The sequence below is a fragment of the Centruroides sculpturatus genome, unplaced genomic scaffold (assembly GCF_000671375.1).
Source record: "Centruroides sculpturatus isolate CEXI.00-Female unplaced genomic scaffold, Cexi_2.0 scaffold561, whole genome shotgun sequence".
NCBI lineage: Eukaryota > Metazoa > Arthropoda > Arachnida > Scorpiones > Buthidae > Centruroides > Centruroides sculpturatus.
The window spans coordinates 70,906-79,668 of record NW_019384786.1 but is presented as its reverse complement, the minus strand read 5'-3'; the positions used below and the strand labels follow the sequence as shown (position 1 = coordinate 79,668).

Genomic DNA, 8,763 nt, shown 5'->3' with positions numbered 1-8,763 from the left:
TTATATTATATTTTTAATATAATTTAATTATATTTTTTAATATCTAAATAGATTTTTTAATTATGAATTTTAACGCTAATTAAATATATTTTTAATTATAAAAATAATTGAGAAAATATTTAATTTCTTTCTAAGTGAATATTTGTTATGCATATATTTTTTATTATATCGTATTTAATATGCATATAAATTTATGTTATCATTTAAAAATAATAATATGACATTGTGTAAATGAAATAATAATTTAGTAAAGTTAATATTGATCGTTAAAAAAGCGAATTCTTATTTAATGCTGTAGCGAAAATTCTCCATTAACATTCTTTATTTACAAGTTACTTAATCGTTTTGACTGAAATATTTCTTCTGGAAAAATAATTCAAGTTGTAATTAATTTAAGGGTCTACAGAAAAAAGTTGAATTAATGTAAAAATTATCAAAAGTATTTTTAGTTTTATAATTTTCTCCGGAATGAAAAAATATATACACACACAAGAAAAAATAATCATAAATTCTGAAGTCACTTTAGATAATCTGATATATTATAAGCTATGCTGAATTAAATAAATTCATTAAAATATTTTTTAAATTATTTTTTTGTTTATAAATAACACAATTAAGTAGAAAAATTATTTTTTATAATTTTATTAAATATTTTAAGAATTTTAAATACTTAAAATATTATTTTATAGCTTCAAAATTTGTTTAAAATTTACTTCAATTTTGAGACAAATACGTGAAGATTTTTTTTAAATATTAATTTATTATCATATCAGCAATTATTGTTATCATAAGATAGATCGCATTAAACGATATTCTAAGGCGATATTCTAAGGTAATTAATATGAAAATATTGATATCATCATCTATCTGCAAAATGAATATTTAATATGATGAACGAAAATCTGTTGTAGATAACTTAGGTATGAAAAGAATATATTTTAATTATAAAAAAATGTAATTTAGATAAATATTATAAAGTATAATGAAGCTTATAAGATATTAATGTTATTTGACGATAATTTAACAACCCAAAAAAGTCCAAAAGGTATTATTTTTTGCGCGAATCAATCAATAATGTATTAGATTAAAGTTTGAAAAAGTTTTTTTTTCAAAGAAAACAAAAATTTTCCTGGTGACTTTAACTTGATTTTGAAATCTGTTTTCATTTTTATGCAGAATCTGCAAATATATTTAAAAAAAGCAAGTTTGTGCTGAATAAAAAAATTTTTTTTAAGATTTTATATTTTGAATGGTCATTATATGAATCAAGTCTTCAACTCGAAAATTTAAAAAATATTTTTAAAAATTATTTACTTAAAACTGTATAGATTACACTAAAAACAGAGCAAAAAAACACATTCAAAATGTAATAAGAGTAATATAATAATGTTTGACTTTATTAAAGTCCGAATAATTAAGGTATATTAATGTATTTGCATCACAATATAGATATATATCACATTCTAAATTAATTAGATAAATGATTATTACTTTAATGTGACAAACAGAATGCTCTCGCTTTGCTTCTTCCAAGTTCATGCAGAAATCGAAATTTGCATTTTTCATTGTTGCTTCAAGCATTTTCTAAGAGATGTTTACAATATTCCTCGACATACCACTTGCTTAAAGGAATATTTGTAATATTCTTTGATATTTGATTCTGCGGTCCGATGAACCTAATTTTCAAATGGAAATTAGGTCCATCGTGCCAAGAAATTGTGTACAAAGCTTCATCACTCAAATATATCTAAACCTAATAAAAAAATATTAGTTTTTTAAAATTGATTTGTACCATTTTAATTACGTTGTTTAATACGGATATATTGATATTTTTATAATAGTATATTACTTTATTACAAAACCATTTTTAATATAAAGTTATTAATTCCGATTTTATGCTAAAATATACTGCAATATTATCCTCGACGAATTATTTGATAGAATCTCAGGAAAATGTCATCTTTTACTTGCAAAGTAAAGACATATACTTTCCTCTAGCTTACTTATCAGTTTGTGCAACCCATTTTGAGAAAGACGGTTTCTTCTCAATCCTTTTATCAATTTAAATTCTTTTTTTACATTGATAAAAGGTCTATTGAGAAGGATCAATCTAAAAGGATGGAGAACTCTTTTGTCAGGAAGGCAGTTACTCTCTTTTTTTCAGGAAAACACTAACTGTTTTTCTACTGAGTTCCACCAACAACGCAAAGTTCTACATTTCGAATATCAAATAACCTTATTTATTTTCTAGTTTACTTTTACTATTTTCATTATTTAGTTACGCAATATGTAGTGGGTACTCTTACTGTTTGACAATGTTAATTATCAAATTATACGTTTTAAATCAGAGTTTCTTAGAAGTCGAGAAAAACACTTTCAAAATGTAATAAGAGTAATATAATAATGTTTGAATGTATTAAAGTCCCAATAATTCAGCAGTATATTTTAAAAAATCATTAAAATTGTGTTATATATTTTAAATAATAAAATTTAGAAAAAATAGAGATTTTTTTCACCCTTAACACACAAGAAATTCAACAGAATACTGTATTTTGAAACAAATATATTTTGAGGCTTCTTTAAATGTAAGACGAGAGCTAAATGGCCTTGATGACTCCTCTTACAATAAAGATTGTATAAAGGTTATAGTAGTAACGTTTCATTATGTTTCATTTTACTTTTTATATTGAAAAGTTTTCAATGTAATCCTGTTTAATTCTTACTTCAGTAAATATTTTGAAAAAAAGATCTTAGAAATACTTTTTAAATCAATTTTTCCAATTATTTTCCATTTTTGTAATCTGAAATAGTAATAATCGTTTAATATTTAAAGTCAATAAACCAGAAAATTTTTACGAATCAATTTTTATTTAAAGAGGCATTTATGGCTTACTTATTAAAGCTATTCTTTAGTAAAAGCAATTTCTTAACGGAAAATTGTAAAATATAGCTATTTATATTTTAAAATAAATCTCAACAAAAGTATAAGTTATATAATTCTCAAAAGCTTTTATTCTCTTAAGGAATTTAGAATATTTTAAAAATTCAATGGGCATTTAGATATTATGCGGCTTTCCAGTGAATTCACATTTGACTAAATTGAAGTAATAATCTTATCTAGCAATTTCGATAAAAACATGCAATTGATATTGAAAGAAATTGAAGAAATAATAACTCGAAATCTATATATACATATCCAGTTTAAGAGAAATGTTCTTATGAATTTATTAAAGTAAAATAAATGTAAATGCAAAATATATATGAAATATTATTATCTAAAAATAAAGAATACTTATATAAATAAATAGATAAATATGTATATATATATACACATATTTATATTTATTTATTCATTTATTATAAGTATATATAAATTATTAGTTATCAATATAAATATATCTTGAGAACACATTAATAAATCATCAAGATATANTTAACTTAATTTTAATTCGTTCATACATGTTATTTATTTTAATTTTTATTTTATATTTTTTAAATATTCAAATTTATTAAACTTTAACGTTTAAAAATATTGAAAATCTATGATTAAATATTTCAAAAGAGTAATGAGAATTTCTTTTTTGTCTTTGGTTGTGTAAAGCAATTAAAATTAACAAATGAATAAAAATAAAATAATAATTAAAAACTATTATTTTGTATTATTAATTTAGAATTTTAGATAGAGAGCCTAGGGCGAAAGTGTATACAGTAGGCCTACAGTACTAGGATTAAGGATATTGTTGACGATAAAAAATATGAGTAAATTCATTTGACTTCTAACATATAATATTAGAAATATGATATTTTGTAGTGTAACTACTGAATACGAAGACTCATTAATAAATTATTTTAATTATGAATTTACATTATTAATTAGCTAATTAAGAGGAGAATAAACAACTTTTATTAATAATATCAAAATTTAATGTTATTTTTTAAACATTATGCAATAATTTTACTTTAAAAAATAATCATTAATTTTAAATATTATAATAAGGCTTTCTAATTACTTTTTTTCGTCTTTAAAATATATTAAATAGTAATAAGTAGAAAATTCCTTATAAGCATGAATTGTTAAAATTAATTGAAATTTTCATCAGAAATGTTTACAATGTTAATTTAAATATCTTAAATTTAAATATTTTGCTTTATATATTAAATAATTGCTCATTTTATATTTGAAAACTGATCAAAACATGAACATTTTGATGTAAATTACAGATCATCTACACTCAATTAGCAAGTAGTTCATATTAATTCGTTTCGCTATTTGTGAGAATTTCCTAGAATTACATAAATATGAGTAATGAGATTGGTAAGCTCTGTAGGATATATTACGGTAAATAGGCCTATAATTGAATCAACTCATCCATAATTAATAATTTCGAAAACTCTGAAATTAGAATATTTAACAAGTTAATATAATTAAATACCAGGCGAAATAGGTTATCAAATGTTATAGGTATAGTATGTTATATAACTCTAAAAGGATATTCTGTTACTCATTATTTTAAAAATCTTAATTATTAAAAATATTTTTTAAGGAAACTTTTTACTTAATACATTGAAAAATTATTTAATCAGCAAAAAAATGTATTATAAACTTTAAAAACTGAAGATTTTCCTGGTGAATTAATTTAGGAATTTTCTTAATCACACTTGAATGCTACAGTAATTTCAAATTTTTTTAAGTCAATAGTTTTTTTAGTTAATGGCCGATTCCTTGATGCATTTTACATGTACAATATTGTAAACGTAAAATCCATAGTAAAAAAGAGAGTTATTTATTTTTTTAATGGAAAAATTTACACCTTTTCGCTTCTTACCCTACAGTTCATGTTTCAGAAAAGTTTCCTCTTTTAATCGTTTGACTAGGAATATTTTTAGAAAGTTATTTACAGAATATCATTTTTCTCGTGTTTATAAATTATAATTTCTCTGAAGAAAATTTTAAAATTACTTAAGAATATTTTTTAAAGCGAAATAAGAGAAGAGAGTAAAAGAGAGCAAGAGGGAAAACACCGTATCGCTTATGGCATTTATATTATTTTACTTAAGATTAAAAGTTTCTTAGAAAAATGTAACATTAACCTCAATTAAAATTCAATTTCCGTGTTTATAAAAAGATTCTTATTCGGCTATTTATTGAAAATTGTTGATATCTCATTTGCAAGAAGTGTAGAAAATTTAACATCTGCGCCAAATAGGAAGATTCTAATCGATTTTTTAATTAAGTCATTAATTTTCTTTCTCTATTCAACACATGAGTTTTTGGTTTCTTTTAAAAATTCCATGATTGAAATGTCTTCTGCATACATGATATTCACTAATCATTTTTCTAATTTTAACCAGGAGCAATGTATTATCTCTTTCCATTATTGAACTTACTCCAAGAGGGGGAAAAAGTTATGTACATTCACTTTTTTACATCGCGTTGAACATGCTGCATCAAATCAATAAATTAAGAAAAGAAAAATAATTATTTATTATTTCCTCCGAGCCAATTTCTTATTTTTACTTTTAATATTCTTTTTGCTTAGGGGAGAGAGAGATTTATTATGATTTTTTTTTTATAAAACTACATCATTTATGATTATAAAACTGTGCTAAAATTTGAAACATTAGTGGATAGTTGAGACATTGTGTTCATGAATGTTTTAATTGGATTCTTCCACACGTTTTCTAAACATTCTTAATGATAATTATAAACCAATTAACGTTTGTTTTAAGTTCTTAATGTTTTAAATAAACATTGACATTTAGATTTAAAGAAAACTTCACGTTTAAAGTATGAAAACAAAATTTCTAGTTAAATAATTAAATAAATATAATTTTATTGGATAATATCTGAAAGTTTAAACAATTTTTGTTAAAATAGATGAATAAATAAATTTATGCGTTATTTTTTTTTTATTAAAAAAATTAGTTTTTATATATATTATAAAATTTAAACATGATATATATATAATAATGAAATCTAAAAAATTTTAATATAGTAATATAAAGTTTGAAAGAATATTTTTATAAATTTATTTATTTTAAAAAGTAAACTTAATTTAACATTAATACAGGTAAATGTATTTAATCTAAATTAATTTCAAATAAAATTATAAATTTTAAAAATATTAATTTTAGTTAATACTAAAGTTTAATCCCTAATTAAAAACTTTTGCTTAAATGCTTTCAGATTGAAGTTTTGAGTCAAAGATTTAAAAAATATATGTATATTAAATATTTATGTGAAGTTTATGACCAATTACTTTTATAATTTATATAATTAATTTGTAGATTTATGAATTGTTATTATGCACAGAAATTTTAAAAATATTTTAAATATAATTTTTCTGGGGTTTAATTGTTAATAATATCATAAATAATAAAATAATTATAGAAATTAAATATAAATGTAAAATAACAGTAAAAATATTAAAGCTTATATATTTAATGTTTAATCAGTGTTGTAAAATACATACGACGTAGGTATTGAATAATGTCAAGTATGCTTATGTATTATAGTGTGTTTACAAATCATTTACAGCTTAAACAAAACATAATATAATAAACATAATAAATTTAAAATATAGTTTTTAGAAACGACGGAGAAAATATAATTAAGTTAAACTTAACAGAATAAAAACTTGCAAATTAATTTTGTGTAAATACTAAAGAAATAATATGTTATATTCATATTAATCAATTAATATTTGATACAAAATAAGAAAAATACAATAAAATATTCAATATAGAAAAGGTAAATATCAACCATAAAAAAACCTATTGGAAAAACATGGTTACTTGAGGAAGTAGAGAGAGAATTAGTCGTAAATATGTATACTATTACTTCCTCTTCTCAAATATTTTGTATGTTTCATGTTACATTTTTGATAGATGACCATTTATATTTATGAGCTCTTAAATTTTATTACATTTTGTCTTCATTTCTCAAAGGTATTGTATTAATATATAATTTATCTTCTATAATATATTACAGTATAATGAATAATTGAATTGCAATATTCTAAATGTTGATTAATTCATAGTTTTTAGGGCTTATATTCTATTGTTGTTTGTTAAGACTTTTACTAGAATTTCTTTCTTTCTTTAATTTTTAACGCTCTAAGAAAGACGTATTAAATTTTCAAACAGGAATATTTTAAAAACAATTTTTAATGCATTTAGAATTATATTATATATATCAAAGACAAAAAGTGTAAATATATAAGCTAAAAAAGTAATATAATTAACTTAAAAATTTTATATTCAAAAAGTTGTATAATGGATTTTAGCAATATTTTGCAGCTGCTGCATCTCAGAGAGTAATATAGTAATTTCATAAGATACCTTCTGGGCTTATATAAAACAGTCGCTACTAGTCATGTTACAGAATAATCATTTAACGATAAAATAAAATTTTTATTAAAGTTACATAGTAACTACATTACACCATCTTTTACTATCTGGTTTTATTACCTCGATAGTAAAACTTAACTTTTATAAAATGACTAGAGATGTTTTTAGTTAGACTAAGATAATTACGTTTTTTTACTAAAAACTAACACACCGTATGAATTTCTATTAAAATCAAAGCAGCGGGTTATAAATTAATGAATTACACAAATTGAATTGCTTTAAGAAAACCTTTGAAAAATATTTTAAAAAATTCATATTCGTAAATGTATTTTTCATTTTTACAAATTAAAAGAAATGGATAATTACCGAAAAATGTCTTAATTCACTTCAGTAATTTTAATTTTAGAGTATGTAAAAAAATTGGATTTAATATAAAATACGACTGTTATCGATTTATATATAAATTCGAGAATTTCTAATTAATTAAAATTAATTGGATGGGCTATAAAATAAGAGTAACATAATAAATTTTTGTAATAACTTCTACTTTTTAAATATAAAATATATAATTAGCGAAATTCGATATTTTAAATCAGTATCAAGCATCAATCATTGTTGATTATGTTTAAAAAATGTTACTAAGCAAACTTTATAGCATCGAGTATCGATTACAGAAAATTATTTAAAGAAAAAAATTACAAAAGAAAATGATGATAGAAAACTTTCTTCGGTGGAATTGAAGTTTTGAGATAAACCAATTTTTTAAAAGAAAAACTTATTTTTATTTCTTTATATATTTAAAGATAATCGAAGTACGGTATTAATTTACAAATTATTCACTTGGCGTAGCTGTTAGAAAAGAGGATGTCGAATGTAATATATCTTTTGATGCTTCTAAAAATTGGTTGACTGTCAAATCATCCATTATATAATTCGGAAATTTATCGTTTATTCTTTACGATGACTGTCATCCATATTCATCGGTCATTTCTGTAGGCTCCATTATTTTCCGCTTGAGCGCACTACTTGGTTTAGCGAAATTTATATATTTTTTATTTTATTTTTTATCGCTTATCTTCCAATCAGTTTCGTTGTTTTTATAATCAATAAAATAGATATATTTTATTTAAAATATAGTAGAATTAAGTTACTTGTTCTTAAGTAGGTTAATCCTGGCTTTAATTATAGTAAATTATTTTTATAGTTGCTGTTTGCTGTAAGAGTCACTAATTTTAAAATAATGGTAAATAGTTTTCTAAACGATATATTTTTTGAAAAATTAGCTCTACACGAACAATACAGTTGTTAAGAATTGCTGTAATTGAAAGGGTGTAGAAAGGATAAAATGAAGCATCGATGATCTTATTAACGTGTGTGATCCCGAGCATAAGAACCTAGTTACGAGCTCAAAAC

General features: G+C 21.7%; 1 protein-coding gene across 1 annotated transcript in view; it reads left to right on the top strand.

The window, feature by feature from the left end:
• The window catches only part of LOC111629249 (Down syndrome cell adhesion molecule-like protein 1), a 95,411-nt gene that overhangs the window by 16,522 nt on the left and 70,126 nt on the right, over window positions 1-8,763 (top strand). The gene's annotated exons all lie outside the window — the stretch shown is intronic.